Source organism: Pimephales promelas, chromosome 17 (genome assembly GCF_988280905.1).
Source record: "Pimephales promelas chromosome 17, fPimPro1.hap1.1, whole genome shotgun sequence".
In the NCBI taxonomy this organism is placed as follows: domain Eukaryota; kingdom Metazoa; phylum Chordata; class Actinopteri; order Cypriniformes; family Leuciscidae; genus Pimephales; species Pimephales promelas.
The window spans coordinates 31,656,984-31,676,818 of NC_142785.1; the positions used below are offsets into that span (position 1 = coordinate 31,656,984).

At 34.1% G+C, this 19,835-nt stretch overlaps 1 protein-coding gene across 2 annotated transcripts in view; it reads right to left on the minus strand.

Annotated features, from left to right (window-relative positions):
* The window catches only part of dock1 (dedicator of cytokinesis 1), a 269,281-nt gene that overhangs the window by 248,463 nt on the left and 983 nt on the right, over nt 1-19,835 (minus strand). The window lies entirely within an intron of this gene.

Here is a 19,835-nt window from a genome sequence, read left to right on the forward strand (position 1 = left end):
GAAGACAAAACACTGAACAGAGCTTCCTCTCGTCCTCGCTACCAAATCACTCCAACTAAAATCTACATTCCAGCATGGGTAATTATTTTATAATACAGTAAAATCTATTCTCTACATTACCATTTACATAATAGTAAAAATATATATATATATATTTTTAATTTTTAATATTTTGTTAAAAATATTAGTATTTTATATAGGGCTGTGCAAAAATTAATTGATTAATCGCATCCAAAATAAAAGTCTGTGTTTACATAATATATTTGTGTGTGCTGTATATAATTATTTTGTATATATAAATACACACACATGCATGTATATATTTCAGAAAATGTGTTATTCATATGTAAAATATTTATATGTATATAATATAGATTATGCATTTATATATATATATACAGAATTTAAGCGCAAATAATTCTTAAATATATACATGCATAGGTATTTATATATACAAAATAATTATATACAGCACACACAAATATATTTTGTAAACACAGACTTTTATTTTGGATGCGATTAATCGCAATTAATTTTTGCACAGCCCTAATTTTATATGATCCAACGAAATTATAGTATTAAACTAAATATAGTATTTTAAATGATCCAACAAAATTGAATTCACAGATTTAAATATGAATTGATAAATGTCTTAAATAGAGCCCGACCGATAAAGGATTTTGAAGGCCGATACCGATACAAATATTTTTGGGTTTTAAAATCCAATATTACGATATATCGGCCGATATTTTATTATTATTTTTTTTTTTAAACTGGACATGATGGTCACAAATTTTGTCATGCTTATTTGAGTTTAGAGAACCAATGGGGATGTTCTTTTAATTGTTATTCAAGCAATGTATGTATCGTGACCAACTCAACGAGGTTTGCCAACAGGAACAGTGTAGAGCGCCCTCTGGTGGACAAACTATACAACTCCAACACTCATGACATGGTTCAAGCGTGTTTTGTCCGTTTTAATTTTACTGTTTAAATATTCATTGATCGGCCATCATAACTGCCGATACCGATAGTTTGGAAAATGCCTAATATCGGCCGATAATATCGGTCTGCCGATATATCGGTCTGGCTCTTGTCTTAAACAATTCAAATAAAAGATGTATTCAAATCAAATAAATAAAATTATTATTAAAGCGTTAGTTAACCCAAAAATTTTAAATTCAGTCATCATTTAACATTTACTCACCCTCATGTCGTTCCAACCCCGTTTATCTTCAGAACAAAAATTAAGATCTTTTTGATAAAATCTGAGAGATTTCTGTCCCGCCACTGACAGCTACAAAACTGACTCTGACACTTTCACAAAGAAAGTGAACGAGAAATGGTGATTTTGGTCATACCAACCACTGCAAATACAATATAAAAAGACAAAAGAGATGAAGAGTGGCTTTATCAAACCGTGCAATCGAAACAAGTGTGAACACAATCACAGTCAACAAGCAGAAAACATCCATTATCTCAAAATACCATTCGTCATTCTGATCGATTCCTTCTAAAGCAGAGACACGCAATTATCCACACATCTATACTGCAGTTACAGTGTTTGACGCTATAGACTGTGCCATAGTCCGCAGGTTTCAGTGTGGGCCGAGGATAACGAGATGAGTGAGGAGAAGGTCAGCGGAGGTGAGAAACAGCGGGAATCTCCTGGAACGAGAGGGTCACTGCTACTGAGTCAGAGAGGATTGTGGGTATAATGTAGAGGCGAGACAGCAGCAAACTCCCCCGCTAATAACACAGACAGAGTGATAACATTAGTTCCTGATAGCTTACTATTTGCAGAACAAAATTATCGGTTCCATTAATTTAATGCATACCAAAACACAGCAAACGAGTTCCCGGTAAACTGACTCGCTTAATTAGTGGGGTTTACTTAAGTATTAAGTTAACACTTGCTCTCTAATTAATCTAGTGTAAAATGACAAAATCGCTCGCACTTTTTAAACCCCTCACTTTCATCCACCTGACTGCAATTTTGTAACGTGAAGCACGTTTTCTTTTTAATCAAATAAAGGCATGTCTTGGTGATATAAGAGTTTAAAAACATGAATAAAAAAGCACAAGCATAAGCACAATTAACTCATAAGCACATTCAAATATTTAATGAACTACCATTCAAAAGTTTGGGGATATAAATATATATATCATTAAATATAGTGAATGCATTTTAAATGGAGATACTTATGCTTTTGTGACTGGAAAATCCACCAATGGCGTGCTTAGTCACTGTCCATTAAATTGTGCATGCTGACATACAATTTTGTAACGTGAAGCACATCCAACTTCTCACTGGATAAAATATACTCCAACATTTTGTCTAATTTTAACCTGAAATACAATACCATACCCAACGACACTGCAAAAATAAAGTAACAAAGACATTTATGATAGGTCTGTAAACGGTTCTGTTAAACTTTCTATTCAACAAAGAATCCTTGACTCTAAAAAATGCTGGGTTGTTTCAACCCAAATTTGGGTCAAATATGGACAAACCCAAATGTTAGGTTAAAAATGCAATTAAACAATTTAAAGTTGAAAGTGGGGTTGAAATAACATTTTTAACCCAACATTTGGGTTTGTCCATATTTGACCCAAATTTGGGTTAAAACAACCCAGTATTGTTTAGAGTGTGAAATCATTCACAGTTTCCACAGAACTATCAACGGTTTTAAGCAGTGATAATAATCAGAAATATTTCTTGAGCAGAAATTCAGCAAATTGGAATTATTTCTGAAGGATCGTATGATGACACTGAAGACAAAGTGATGCTTAAAAAATAAAAAATAAATTACAGACACAAATTACATTTTAAAATATCATATAGCAGGTATTTTGAACTCTAATAAGATTTACCATCATATTGCTGTACTTTTACTGAACTATTTCTTTTTAATCAAATGAAGGCATGTCTTGGTGATATAAGAGTTTAAAAACATTAATAAAAAAGCACAAGCATAAGCACAATTAACTCATAAGCACATTCAAATATTTAATGAACTACCATTCAAAAGTTTGGGGATAGATATATATATATATATATATATATATATATATATATATATATATATCATTAAATATAGTGAATGCATTTTAAATGGAGATACTTATGCTTTTGCGACTGGAAAATCCACCAATGGCGTGCTTAGTCACGGTCCATTAAATTGTGCATGCTGACATAAGGTCATCTACTGAAACATTCTGTGATTAAACTAAAGAAAAGCCCAATTCAGAAGAGATTATCTGTGAGGTGGACCAGCCAAGACAAACCTGCCAGTAATCTCCCCAGAATATCCTGCATTAATGAAACCGAGACAAACACAGATAAAACTAATTAACCTTGTCTTTTAATACGGTCTTCTCCTAAATGCCACATAAGAACAATCCCTGGTGGAGAGCAAGAGACCATCATGACCAGATCATCGTCCGCCCAGCATTATCTCACAGAACTTCCCTTTCGCTCTGAAACTCTCCTAATGGACCGATGGGATCATGGCCCCTGGATCCCAGTTAAACAATAAAACAGAATGGAAGAAGACGAAGGGTTAATAATATTCATTATTCAACATTTATCATTGTGTCAGCACACAGTCAATCAAATGCACATTTTTAATGAGCTCAGGGAACTCTGGGAGATAATGAGTGTCACTGTCACTCTGCAAATAGAGGTCTGGTGTTTTATGCATCGTTGCTTTATGAAACATGCAACGCAAGGCATGTGCGTCAGCATAACCTTTCTTATACAATCAGTTTGCATTTTCAGGTCAACGACGGCCATGCAATAGTTTAAAGAGAACTTTGCTGAGCAAGGTAAAGTTAGTTTGCATCTAATGGTGTAAAGGACACACAACGTAAAATAACTACACTCTAAAAAATGCTGGGTTGTTTTAACCCAACTTTGGGTCAAATATGGACTAACCCAGCCGTTGGGTTAAATTTTTACATTACATTTTTAACCCAACATTTCGGGTTTGTCCATATTTGACCCAAAATTGGGTTAAAACAACCCAGCATTTTTTAGAGTGTAGGGATGCACCGATATGAATATTTTGGTCGATACCGATAATTCGTTATATTTGATAAACAATACATTGTATGGTAAATCTAAACTAATTTTTGAGAGCAGTCTGACCATTAAAAGCCATGTCCCAAGCACACACTTAATAATGCTCTCATTATTATTTCATGTAGCCCTTGCACTGCACATGTTGCACTTAAGTGTGTTTTTCTCCAACAATAATTCAAGCCAACCAGCAAGGCAACAGTGTGCATCTGAAGTGTCTCAGCTGAAGGAAATATAACTAATATATCAGACAAATTTTCTTATCAGGCCGATAAAGACAACATTAAAAATGAACATATATCGGCCGATACTGATATGGTGGCCGATTTATAGTGTAACTCTAAAAATAACATTTTAAAATTGACTCTATTGAAGAATATCAGTACTCTATATCTGTCATATAAGCTACATAAAATTGTAAATTTGGATTTAGATTTATCCGCCGATATATCGGTTATTACCTTTCAAATATAAATAATTATCGGTATCGGGCAATTTTCATTTCCCTACATAAAATGAGCTGGTTAACCCTGAAAATAATAATTTAGCAGAGCATTCCTTCTCTTTTAAAAGTTTCTGAACCTCAGTAATGAAAGCTGGTATAAACAGCAGTTTCAGAAACAGCTCATTTCTCAGCTGCGATTGTGCACACGGCGAGGTAAAACACTTTTTGATGATGCGCTCAAAGCCCTGAGTCATCAGCTTTTGTTGTTCATTGTTGTCATCAGCTTAACAATGAGTTTATTCAAAGTTGGAACAGTCCAGGCCAGAGGCCAGCACACAATAAATCAATAACAGAAATCCATCACAGAATAGATACATTTCATTATTTTAAGTATAGACCATTTCACAAGATGTAAACAACACTGGTCCAGAAGCACTTCCTGTTTCAGTTTTGTAACACTACATAAAAGCTGGAATAAAATACAACCAACAGAACATTTAAAACTGAATCAAAAAGTTAAACAAACATCTTTAAGATGTTTTCTTTACATGTGAAATTAAGAAAACAGTTACAAACTGAAACAGGAAGTGTTTCTGGACCAGTGTTGTTTACATCTTGTGAAATGGTCTATATTAGTCATCCAAAAATGACAAGTCCCACAATTTACCCACAATTATTAACCACCATTAGTTAAAAAAAAATGTTCATAAGATTTCAGAAAACCCAATATAGTGTACAAAACAAAAACTAAAATTATTATTCACTGAAAGAGATCACAATTTAACTATAATGTCAGTATGTTTTATTATTATATGATTTCAGATCACTGTTGTGGTAGGTTTAAAGTGTAGTTTTATATACTTGTATATTTACAATATATTTGTATATATATTTATTTATTTATTTATTTATAATAAAGTTTTTAAAAAATAAAAAATATTTTTATTTGGGCCATTTTTTTTACAGTGCCATATATTATGATTAAACTATATTAAAAAATAAATTATATATATATATATATATATATATATATATATATATATAAAAAAATATATATATATATATATATATATATATATTTATTTATTTATTTTTTATTTATTTTTTTTTTAAATAAAAATATATATTTGTGCCATATTTTTTACTGTGCCATATATTATGATTACATAAAAATAAATGCAATATTAAGTAATAAAAAGTAAATTAAAAAAAATTAACATAAAATACTATGTAAATGAATTAGAAAGAAAAGATCTTCTCAAAATAAAGCGAGTGTGACAATGTATTGTATGTTCCTGGGATGACATTTAGGTGAGAACAATAGTTGTGTTGGGCAGCTAGTAAGAGACGTCACACATGTCTGCTGCATCTACACCACAATAGACTGATTCATGCAACACCACTGACAGGACGAGTCTTAAACACACCACACAAAACACACATTCTCTCAACAAATCTCAATCCAATAGCACATCCCTGTTTGCTCGGTCTCTCGCAGGTACAGCTGTGCTATAATCAGGAGAACGGGGCGATTCTGAAGCTGACAGACGAGTCATTAATCTCTGTCACTCATGAAGACGCGAGCACACTGGATGTTAAAGCCATGTCATCATTGACATTTACTAGCATGTAGCTCTCTGACAGGCCCAGAGCTGGAGGGTGTTGGATAGAGGATGCTATCAAGGGTCCCACAGGGGGCCAGAAACAGACTCATTTTATGAGTGAAACATCAAAATTACAAAAAAAAAAAAAACATTACTTATTCAAAATGGCCGACTGAGTCCTTATGCATCACTGAGTCAACATTTACCCCCCATGTCGTTCACTATTTTACCCAAGAGACATGTCCCTGTGGTGAAAATCAAGCTTTTAATGTTGTTTATGTGTCTATGTGGGGTTTTTAATATGCTTTAAGTCAAACCATGTGTAAAAGTTAACACCATTGCTGAGGATTTTCTGCTTAAAACTGCAGTGAACCAAAGACAGTTGTAACACAAACTACCTTGTAACCAATCAAGTCAACGAGTGGATCTCTGAGCTGTGTGAGTGAGTGGAGGCGGGGCTCATTTGCATATTCATAAAAGCACATCAACTAAATGAGGCAAGAGTGTAGAGTTACATGTTTTAAATGATTCAGTTAACTTCCATGAAACAGATTTAAGTGGATTGAACGTACTGAAACTGATCATTTAAGTCTTAAAATTAATATATCACAATCAAAAATGACCAAAAAAAAAACCACCATAACGGAAATCCATAACTTGTATGCTGTATAATCCAAGTCTTCTGAAGTCTTATGACTGATTTGTGTGAGGGACAAGATGCTATTCACTGAAAGCTCTCGAATTCAATCATCCTCATGTACATTTCAATATGGAAACACGTGTCCTGCAGTGATTTTTTTAAGTGTTTTAAAGTTTTTAAAGTCTTGCAAATAAATGCTGTTCTTTTGAACTTTATATTTCAAGAATCCTGAAATAAACTGCATCATGGTTTCCATAAAAATACGAAGCAGCACAACTGTTTATTTAACATGTAGAATCATAAATGTTCACAGGATATATTCAAATAAAAATAACTTGTAAATAAACTTGTAAATTGTAATAATATTTCACAATTATAGTGTTTTTACTGTATTTTATCAAATTAATGCAGCCCTGGTGAGCAAAAACGTACACATAAACTATGTAAAAAACGTTTTCCTTTAAATGATTTTAAACACATTCAATGTTCAATTCAACAGCACAAAACAAATCTGTTCAACACAAAAACATGTGCCGATTTACAGATTACAGATTACAGATATAAGAACCAAACTCACTCTCACTGTTGAAAGTCTCCAGGACATTTGCACTTTTGTGCTTGTCCTAATGGTCTGATACGTTTTTCTCTTTAATTCTGCCCATTCTGGTCCCAAAGTGGGATAGTGGGATAGTAAACATGATGTTCATATCTGCCCATCTGTCAAAATGCTGGGCTGTATGAATGGGGTAAGGCCGAACCAGTGTGTGTGTGTGTGTCTTGACCCTTTATTCACAGTCAATAGCACAGCATCAACCATCTGGCTGGAGGAGAGACTTAGATCAGACACCAGCAGGACAACTGAGGCCTTCAAAAACACAATCAATACACACACACACACAATGCAGAGCGAGACAAACAGACATTGTCACATTAATGCCACAGGTTAATGAGTGTTTATGAACATGGAGCTATATTATAGCTGTGTAACTTTCAGATAGGGCTGGGACATGGATATAATTGAGATTGTGATCAAATTTATGTTGATAGCTGCGTTTCCATTACACTGTAAAAATGAATAGCTTTATCTAATAGAATTGTGGCAACAGATTACAAGCACTATTAATTAAATTTAACAAATTAGTAATTGAGTAATAATTAATCAAATTATTCTTTAAAAGTTAACCATTTAAACTGAGTAAAGTTTACACCCAAAAATTTGTACAAAAATATAAAAAAAAAAGACAGACAGACGTCAAAGATTAATTAAGAACTCTTTATTTTATATTGCCAACATTGAAGACACCTGATGTTAACAAGCAGAATCACTGAAGGAAAAAAACTGTAATTTTAAAACAAACACTGATCACCACAATGGTGACTTCAATTTATGTTGTTTTTTGGTTGTTGTTCTAAGTTTTACTCATTTTAAGCGGTTAACTTTTAAGGAATTAATTTGATTAATTATTATTAAATTCTAATTTGTTCAATTTAATCAATAATATTGCTTGTAATCTGTTGCCACAATTTTTTTTATTAGATAAAGGCATATTCATTTTTACAGTGTACCTTATAAATATCGCAAATGGAAACAAGTCAATTTCACAAAACTCCTACATATCGATAAAAAGTTTACACGCTCGCTTGACAATTCGAAAAAAGAATATTTGGCAAAACTGCAATGGAGATGTAGGTAAAGGTCACATGATCATTCTTTAAAGATAGCGTGCTATAGCGAGTTCTTTATTAAACTCATAATAAAAGACTGGAAAAAAATGGATTCTAAACAACAAAGAAAAGCCACAATTCAACAACTTGAAGCAGATAGGATGGAGAAAAACTTTAGAAACACCTCATTCGTGGCGCTTGCCCTTAATATTTGGAAAACATACCAACGTCTCCAAATAAAAGCAGTGGCTGCGATATACATTAACCTACCAACATCACATTGCCATTGCCATCATTTTTGGAATTAGTCATCGCGAGACGGGGGAAAAAGTTAGTAATTAGTTTATAAAGTTATTATTTTTGGATATTTCTCTTACAAAAATGCCTTGCTACGCTTCAGAAGGGCTTTATTAATCCACTGGAGCCATAAGGGTTACTATATGATGGATGGATGTGCTTTTGTGGGCTTCACTCCCATTATAAAACTGGGAACAGCCAGGATATGTTTTAATATAACAGTGAAAAAAGAAAGTCGTATACACCTATGGAGTAAATTATGGGTTAATTTTCATTTTGGGGTAAACTAACCTCCAAAACAGCAGAGACAGCAGAATTTTCATTATGTTTTGATGTTTTTGTTTGTTGCTTTTGTGCTCATGTCCACTATTTGCTCCCATGTGGCTGAGAAACTTAAAGGGTTGCATTACACATTTTATTGAATCACCACAAATGTATTAAAAGGCTTTTAATGGCAAGGTTTTATATTAGTGTAATATTCCTTCACCCTAAACCCTGAGCGTTTCCCTCTGAGAAATCCAGTTATCACATCTTCTCAGACCAAAGCTCATAATATCTCATAACTCGAATCCCTAATCCCCAGATTATTCAAAATTCATGTTGAAAATCTATTAAGAATTACGGTACTCAAATGTCTCTAAGGAAGACTAATCTACAGACGAGCATCATGCTGCCTTACCGCAAACTGAGAAATACAACTCTAAAGAGGGATTACATTACAAACACTGTCCAGAAACGCATGTTTTTATATGATAACACACATCCTCGATATCACTAAAACCTGGATTGAGGACATTCACACAGGTTTGGCTTGAAATCTGCAAGAGGTTAGCAGGTATACTTAGTGACTTCTAACTTGCAAGACGCACAACAGAACTAATACTGATATAATGCGTTTCATTCAATATTTTACTGTGCTGCTTATACACAAATAAATGTTGAATTTCTTAAACCTGACACTTTTCACTTGGTGCAGCATCTTATAAAACATAAACTACAAGATAACCATCAATATAAACTATCACAAATTACAAAACATGAAAAACATGAAAAAGATTGGGGTGTGCATTTCAGTAGTGCTTACAAAAAATAAATAAATACAGAGTTGTTCCCTGTATGAGTGATTGTGCGCATTTTGCATTTTGAATGTGTGCTTTTCTCTCTGGAAATTTTCTTCAAGGACGAATGATACCACAGGATATTTCCTGGCCAAAACAATACAACAGAAATGACGAGGAAGGCTTCAATGTAGCATATACAGTTAAACGAAACAACTGGAAAACGTAGCCAGCTAAACTACAAGTTACTAACAAAAACCTGTTATCGACAAGTTATTATAAGGAGGAAGCACCTTTTTCATTCACAAAAGCATATTATGAATATTATAATTAAATCTTTTGCACAAAAACAATTTGTACAGCAAAAACAAACAATAACTTAAAATTAACATTATAAAACTAGACAGCTGATAATATACCGATAAACAGCCATTTTTCATTAAGACTAGGGACTGCCTTGGAATAAAACTGAGCAAATTAATCAGTTAATCTAGGGCTGTCAAACGATTAATCGCATCCAAAATAAAAGTTTGTGTTTACATAATATATGTGGGTACACTGTGTATAATTATTTTATTTATTTATTTATATATATATATATATATATATATATATATATATAAAATACACATACATGCTTGTATACTTGTATATTTTTAAGAAATATTTTCATGTATATACCGTATATAGATTTAAATATAATTTATAAATATTATATTATATAATTTATAAATATCTATAAATATTTTTATATATAAATAATATTTTTTTCTTAAATATACTTGCATGTGTGTATTTATATATATATATACGTATATATATATATATATATATATATATATATATATATATATATATATATATAAAAAAAACACAGTGCACCCACATATATTATATAAACACAAACTTTTATTTTGGATGTGATTAATCGTGATTAATCGTTTGACAGCCCTTATAATTTTCATCGGTTCTTTAAAATAAACGGATTCATTGAAACGAATCCTGCACCGCATCTGATTAATGCTGCATTTGAATCAGTTTTACATGGTTGTGCACAAAACCTGACAAAAACATTGATAAGTTAGCAAAATCACTACTTTTAGTCAGTTACTCACTAAGTGATGAACTAATGTGGCTTTAAACAGACGCAGATTCATAAGAGCGACATTTTCAACAGGAGATGAGCTATTTTTTTTTATTTTTTTTTTACTGTGTGGATGCCAGGAGTTCTCCGATGCAATGGCATTTTCAGCACACTTCACTTGTATTTGTAACAGAGTTTGTGTTGGTATGAAATTGAAAATTAAATAAATACTACCATATGAACAGTGCAAATGACTTTTGGTAAACATCCCATCATGCCTTGATTAACAGATTAATGCAAAAAACAGTGAATTTCTCAATGTCACAGCACGATGCTGCAGTGTAAACATCAAATTGCACTGTGGTTGGCAAATCTTGCAAAACTCTGATTGGTATGAAAGTTAAAAAGCAGTCGAGTCACGCAACCGTATTATGATGATTGATCAGTGCCGTCACCGTCCATGCGTGCTCACGTTCGTCTCTCGCCCTCACCGGCCCGGGTCTTTCTGACACTTCTCATCTGACAGGGTCCAAACACAGACCAGACTGTGGTTGAGGTTAATCAGGAGCACACTGGAGATAATGAGAGATTATACGCTTGTGTGTGTGAGTACAAACAGAACTATTGTCTTCAGTCAAGCTGCACTTCTCACTGGCGGCTTTCCTGAAGCCAAAGGAAGTGGCATTTCCTTATCTGGGGAGCCAAAGTGTTGGGTAAACCAATCCTGTCCACCACTGCAGAAACCGCCAGAATGCCGAAGTAAACAACACTGTCTACAGTCAGAAGGAGAGCGATAACAGCAGAGAGATAAGTGGCGGTTTGTAAGGACTGAACGCAACCAGTCATTTTAGCTTGCATGCTATTCAGTAGTCAATACAGTATGACTTATACAGTGATGTGAATAAGTTTGGGCACCCATGAAAAAGAGGAATAAAAAAATCATCTTTTGGATATTGATCTTAATGCCTTAATTAGAAAAATGAGGAAAACTCCAACCTTTAAGGACACAAATTTTCTTTGTGAATGAATAATGCATCATAAATAAATAAATGTTTTCTTTTTCCTTAAAATACAGGGTGCATAAGTCAGGACACCCCTATGTTAAATTCCCATAGAGTCAGGCAGATTTTTATTTTTAAAAGCCAGTTATTTCATGGATCCAGGATAATATGCATCCTGATAAAGTTCCCTTGACCTTTGGAATTAAAATATCCCCACATCATCACACATGGTTTTACTTCAGTTAGCCTAATAGCTGGTTTGATTTGCATTGAAAGATGATATTATGGAAAGTACCCCATGCCAATCTCTAGGTGCGGTGGAAGGTGTGTGATGATGTGGGGATATTTTAATCCCAAAGGTCAAGGGAACTTTATCAGGATGCATATTATCCTGGATCCATGAAATAACTGGCTTTTAAAAATAAAAATCTGCCTGACTCTATGGGAATTTAACATAGGGGGGCAATGACTTATGCACCCTGTATTTTAAGGAAAAACATTTATTTATTTATGACACATTATTCATTCACAAAGAAAATTTGTGTCCTTAAAGGTCGGAGTTTTCCTCATTTTTCTAATTAAGGCATTAAGATCAATATCCAAAAGATGATTTTTTTTATTCCTCTTTTTAGGCAACTTTAGCATGGGTGCCCAAACTTATTTACATCACTGTATATATCCAAGGAAGACTGTCTCGGAGCACCTTGAATCGGGGTAAATGCTGCCAAACAATGCTGCTGGTAAAATAAACAGAACATGCTAAAGAACGTCCTAATAACTGCATTGTAACCACCAAGTTTTACAAATTAAAAAAAAAATCTTTGGCTAATCTCTTGTTTCTCTGAGCTGGATTGATTTAGCCTTGTCAATATGAAAAGCGCATGCTGGCTCTACAGTGCCACACTAATATAAATCATTCATACAGCAAGAAAAATCTTTCAACTGTTATTTAGCTAAAGTCTCAAAGGATCAAAAATCGTAAGAAAAGGCAAAAGTCTTTTAACCTCCTCTCCAAACTTGCTCTCATCACGTGCTATCACACATTAATGGTGCCGTGTTTAAAACACAACACTTCAGCTTTAATCAAAAGGGGTAAGAATGACGGGAACGTGACAGGAGTGAAGGACAGGAGAACAGCGGCGTCTCATTTCACATGCACACAATGAGCAGTCAAACTCCAAACAATCCTTAGATCATGACTGCAAATATGGCACCACCGATATGACATTTGCATGCTTCTGTCTTCAAGATTGTTATGTGAAGATGAGTGGCATAAAGCACAAATCTACAAATATGAGAATGTCACCAATCAAACAATACGTTATTGTGCTGGATGACAGATCTGAAGTTATGACGGAAAGAAAGAAAGAAAAACATGAACAAAGAAAGAAACAAAAATAATTCTATTTATTTTTTACAGTTTGGTAAAGACAGAATGCTAGAGCTGCTTGATTAATCGTTAATTAAATTTTCCCATCTTAATTAAAAAAAAACATGCCATTTCTATTTCCTAAATGATAATGATTCAGCTATGTCTATTAAACCTTTGACAAGTAAGATCACAACATGTAAATCCGTGTCGGCACTGAGAACAGTCGTCATATATAGGTGAGAAACCGCTTCACAAGCCATCTTTTCACACACAGTATCATTATTTCTGTCTTACAATCTTTTAAAGTACAACTGAAATACTGGGATAAAAGTATATAGTTCAAATATAAACACTGACATCTATGGTAAAATCTACAGTAGCGATCAAAATTGAAAAAAAAAAAACCTTTTGAAAGTAACTTGATGCTTCAAATAAAGACTGTATACATCATAAAACCAGTAAAGTAATGCCTGGTTCAGATTACACCATTTTTTTGGTCTGTTACGATAGTCACTGTGTCAGATTACGTGATTTTGACTCCTAAAATCTTGTCTTGTCGTGCTTCCTGACCAGTCATTGCATGCCGTGTTTAACAGCGCGCGTGATGTCATCGAGAAGGCGAAACGAAACTAGTAGCGAGTGACTTCCAGAAACGAACGTAAACAAACTATGAATGAAGCGGTGAGTGTTGTATTGGCTGTCCTGTGTTCAGAAAGAGAGTAAAAAAAGAAAGAAAACACGACAATGGACACGTTCCTGGATTGCTCGGCGGTGCCTTTTCAGCGTGAGAAAAACACAGTGGGGTGTGTGAGCGTGTAAACTGGTTGAATTGTGTGTGTCTCACGGCCTGAGAACCCTGCTCGAAGTATGGGCTATCAATCCTCCAAAGAGAACTTGAGGTAAAATATTGTTTTCTTATATATTTTTACTTTGCTACGTTAGCACCATCGTCTCTCTTTTTTTTCCCGCCATTTTGGAAAGTTGTGTACGGAAAAGCTTCTGTGCTCCTATTGGTCAACCTCTCACACGTGACGGAACCGTCGTGGACGACCATTAAAAAAAAAAAATGAAACATGCTAGTCTTTTTGTCGGATTTCTCACTGAATCATTTATTCAAGAGATTATTTTAACAATGCGCATTCATTCAATAATGAATCAAGTGAATAATTTATGAGCGAGTCATTGAATCATTCATTCAAACAGATTTAAAAAAAATGTTTTTTTTTTTTTTATTAAATAGACCACATGCAGCAATTAGCATTTTGTCAGAAACTCGAGATGGTCCTCACTGCAGAACACGAAATGCAGGGGTTGGACCCAGATCCAAATCGTCCCACCTTACATACAGTACCATAACCTACCCAACTCTGCCCCCTGGATCTCGACTGAGAAACTCTAGCAAATAACATGTTTTGTTCAGTTGTCGAATCAGAATTGTGGGAGAATCATGATCTCGATTTAAAAAAAAAAAAGCTATGATTCTCAGTTTATCCCAAATCGTGCAGCTCTTATGCAGTTGCTAAGGAGTTCTAAACGCATTAGCATGTTGATAAGTGGTTGCTAGGGTGTTCTTTTTTGACCATTTTTTCAAAATCACTTCCTATTCCAAAATCCTATTCCTAACCCAATTACAGCTACTGAGTTAGAAGCACTGAAATTAAAAATTAAGCAATTTAATCATATGTGGAACGGGCAGGAATCGAAAAACTCCAGCCAATCATTTCCAAAACCACCTAGAATCATTGGACAGTCCGTGCGTCAATCAAACGGTCGTACCATCCCCCTCGCGTGCGTGTCCCCGTCGTGCGCATACTCAAAGCTTGTGACCCACACTGAAAAAAATAATATGCTTTATCTAATCAATAAAATTGTGGCAACATATTACAAGCAATATTATTAATTAAACTGTACAAATTAGAATTAATTAGAATGTTAATTTGATTAACTATTACTCAATTCTAATTTGTTCAATTTAATAAATAATATTGCTTGTAATCTGTTGCCACAATTTTATTGATTAGATTAAACATATTCATTTTTACAGTGAGTCACAGCAAGTGCAAGTCACAATCTCGTGCATCTGAGTTTTGAATGCAGGATGCATGCACGTCCATGTTCTATGGCTGGAGTCAGGACATTTTGGAGAAATGTGCCGGCCGTTTTGCAAATCCCATACCCTAGTACCTTGAATGAATTAATCACAAGAAACTATTATTAAGAATATTTTAAAAGAAAAAAAAATAACTTTATAAAAAATGAATTAAACAAACATAGCATGTTACATCCAGTTGTTTAACTACTGCACAAAAAAACCATTCCATTGAGTAACTGTCGCTGTTGAGTGGGTGACTGAGACGGGGTTTTTGGTGTGCCGCCGTGCAAATATTCCAAGCACGTCTGTTGAATGCCAGAATATTTACAGGATGCAGGAAGTTCAGCTGAGCCTCTTCAGTTAAGAGACGAACTTTCAAAAGTCAAGTCACAAACACAAAAACACTGGAAACCTGATTTTCAGCATGTGCCAGACTTCTTCTGGAAGTGCAGAGCTGGCACCTTTACCAAGATGCCCTCCGGAACTGGATGCGATTCCAAATGGCTGGTTCTCGTTAAATCTCTCAACCGATGTTTACTTGCACGTCTTAAATCAGAAAGGTATGTAATCATCCAAAAGAGTGCAAGAATTAATTCATTGGCATGTGCTTTGGATATGAAAAAAATATGCCAGACTCAAGTCAAACCTGAGGAAACAAACTACAATGAAAGTGGTTGTAAATTACCATCACGTGCATCAGGTTAACGAAACAACTAACCAAAGCAACACTAAAATTATGAGAATGTGGAATATCAGCATGGACATTAATATTTCTGGGAAAAATACTAAATATTAATTGATAGATTCACAATGAGTTTAAATATCAATTCTGATAAATTAATTCATTAATTTAACTATGATCATAATGATTAATGTGATTTCTCATATTAACAAATATATATATATGTTAATATTGCTTTTTAAAATTAGAAATTTAGAATATGAGAAATCACATTAATCATTATTAATGAATTAATTTATCAGAATTTATATATATATATATATATATATATATATATATAGCTGTAAAATCATTAAATATATATATATATATATATATATATATATTACATTTTTTTTAAATTAATAAAAAAGAATAAATTATTAATAATTTAATAAAAAAAACACATTTTAAATCTATATTGCTACAATGGCTGTTTGGCTGAAACAATATTTTTCCTCTGATGAGAAAAAAGCAGTGCTGCAGAACAAATACATAATGACTAAAAAAAACAGATAACAGATCATTAAAACCAGCTGAAAAATAATCATTAAGGACATATGCATGCAAATCTGAAAGGTTTCATGTGGCACAAAGAGTAATTAGACAACACGTTTTATTGTTCAAGCATCAACACAATGCCTCCATCTCTCTCAGCCAGCCAGCCATCTTTCTGCAGAGCTCTCAAAGCAAACTGCACTTCTATTCTCCTCAAGGCCTGGATGAATGGAACAACACACACAAAGCCTATTAAACTGCTTTGGAAACTCCTACGGGACGGCAGCGAGTACGCAGCACACCTCTTTCAGAAAATACTTCCTCAAATACCACAGGACTTACTCATGCAGAGAGACGGAGGTGTGGAGACTCTGAATCCCCAAAAAAATGAGGACGTGAAATTAACCCATTATGGTCACAACTCAAATTCATGAACAACCATGCAGGCTTTAGATTTATGAGGAACTATCTTAGATATCAATGAACCTTAACTTTAGCCAATGCATTTTGAAGTAGATAGTTCAATTTGAAAAACAAACCCAACAGATTCTGTTTAATCATCTCCAATTTCGGCACATTCTCCACTCCAGTTTAAGTTAAGTTATTTGATTCAACATCAATGAAATGGCTTTTGAAACCACAGGGCTGATCTCAGAGTATGACTGATTTTAGGGATCTTCCCAAGGGAATCTTTGATCAAGAGCGTGGGACCCGTCGGACCCGAGGCAACAGAGCGCGAAAAAAGACAGGTCTTTAATTGCTGAGTGCGGGAGGGAAGACACTGATGTGTGCGGGGAGCGGGAGATAAAAATGATCTGTGTGCTCACGCAAAACATAATTATCTAATTATTAACATAATGGGCGTGTCAAGCGACGAGAGACAAGCGTCAAAAGTTGAGAAATTTCAACTTTATGCAAACGAGAAGCGATTTTCGCGAGCGACAACCAATAGGAAAGAAGACTTTCAGTGGAGCTCACACGTCACCGTCTCGAGCGCAGGCAAGACAAACGGGTCCGAGGACAATTTCACTGTCTTATATGATTTATCTCTAACCACATGATGCATGTTAAAGAAACTGTCGACAGTCTCAGTGGGTTTAACTCATTTATAGTTCGAGTGTTGTAATTTTATGATGCAAATTTAGCACAGCTGCAGTTCAGTTTCACACAGTTTCCCCTGCATTATGTTAAAATGTAATATTTGTCAAATTTAAATGACGTTTTAGTCATTTATGATGACAGTATGAGTTAGAGCCCGACAGATACAAATATTTTTGGGTTTTAAAATCCGATATATCGGCCGATATTTTTATTTATTTTATTTTTTTTCCAGAAACGCGCAACAAAACATTAACAGATTTCCCAAACATAGTTATTTGTAGTTATTTATGAGTTTTAACTAAAATAATATGATAAAGCATTTTAAAAAGAAACTTGTTTCTTTTATTGTCACAACAGAACAGAGGACCATCAGAATATATTAAAGTTCTGATAAATAAATTAATAATTAATCCCTACATTGCCCTATAAGCTACCTTATAATTACAATGTCAGCTTGCTTTTATCCCTTTACCTGCACTTTTAAATTCTTTCCATCAAGCTACATCACACCATTTTCAATCATCAGTTACTGCCTGCTTTCTAAAACCTACTATTTAGCGATTCTAAATCCATTACAAAACAACAGTCTGCAACGCACACTCGGCGTCGTTGGATTTCACACACGTGTAAAAGAAAAGCTAACTTTTATGCACAAGATACGTTTGATATTTTTTCTCTATGTCTAAATGTTCACTCCTCGCAAGTCTAACTTACATTTTACAATGCAGGGACGGTAACTAGAGATATACTAGTTATAAATATAGTAATCATTACTTTATTTAACTTTATTTTTAAATGTTAACGTTAGCGGTCTTCCACTGATGATAGTTGCATTAGCTTTGTGGTTAGATGAGCCATAATTTAGCAATAGATAACATCATACTGCATTTGTAAAACATACATTTTCAATATAAAAGGCCAAGGAGAGATGATTGAAGCGTGTTTCGTCCGTTTTTATTTTATTTTTGAAATATTCATTTATCGGCCATTATAACTGCCGATACCGATATTTTGGAAAATGCCTAATATCGACCGATATATCGGTCTGGCTCTAGAGGATAATCTGTTGATTGATCAATCATTAATCTAAATTATTTAACCTACTGAACACTGCTGTGGTAAGATAAACAAAACACAAAACTGTCTATTCTGAAATTTCAAAACACAAAACTGTCTATTCTGAAATTTCACCAACACATCATGGTGTATCAAGGAACAATGCAAGGGATAATAAGAAGACTATCTATATAAATCCAATCAATCAATCATTGAAGGCCTATATAACCTAGAGGCTGACAGAAAACGATGCCACTTTTAACATGTTAGTCTATCAAGAGAGCACTCGAGAATTTAAATTACACCAATACTGAGGCAAAACTATTTAAACTCAACAAAGTGGAATTCAACCACCCTCAGGCTAAAAATACACACACACACACACACAACAAAGACTCAACATTTCTACACACCGCCTCGTGCTCCTTTGCGCTCAGAGTGGAAGTCGCTATAAAAGCACTGAGCAACACAAACCAGTAAAGACCACAATGTTTCAAAAGAAGTGAATACCTCAAGCAGAACAGAAGTTTCTATCTGACGTGAACGCTGGAGATATTTTGAGTCTCCATCAAGGAGTGCAGATAAATCCAGAATTATGGGCTAGACTGAGTTTGCTGCCGATAAAAGATCCCACGGATCCAACATTTAATGCAACCCATAAAGTTCTTCTCCAGTTGAGATGGGATTAAGATTCTATTATATCTCAGAAACTCAGAAAACCTCCTTCTCAAGAACTTTCTTATTTGTGTAAACTAAAGGAAACAGTTCAGTTAAGAAAATTTCATGACTAATAACCAACTCAGAGCCGTCAATCACAGCTTGAGGAACGAGGCAACACCGTAACCTGACAACAATCCAGTCTATCATTATATACGAGAAGGAAGAAACGCCTGGAAAATAGTTCAACTTTCCTTTACTGCGGATGTGCTTGGCTAACTTCTACTTCTAAACATGTTTGGACACATACGAACCAGAGATGTAGTAGTTTTTCTGACTTGAATGTATAGCAAGTCATAGGAAGCTCACCAGGAATGATGAAAAATGAAATCAGATATGTTGGCAATCAGTTGCCTGTGATAAATGAAATCACTGACCAAAGATGTTGAGTGCAGACCAATAA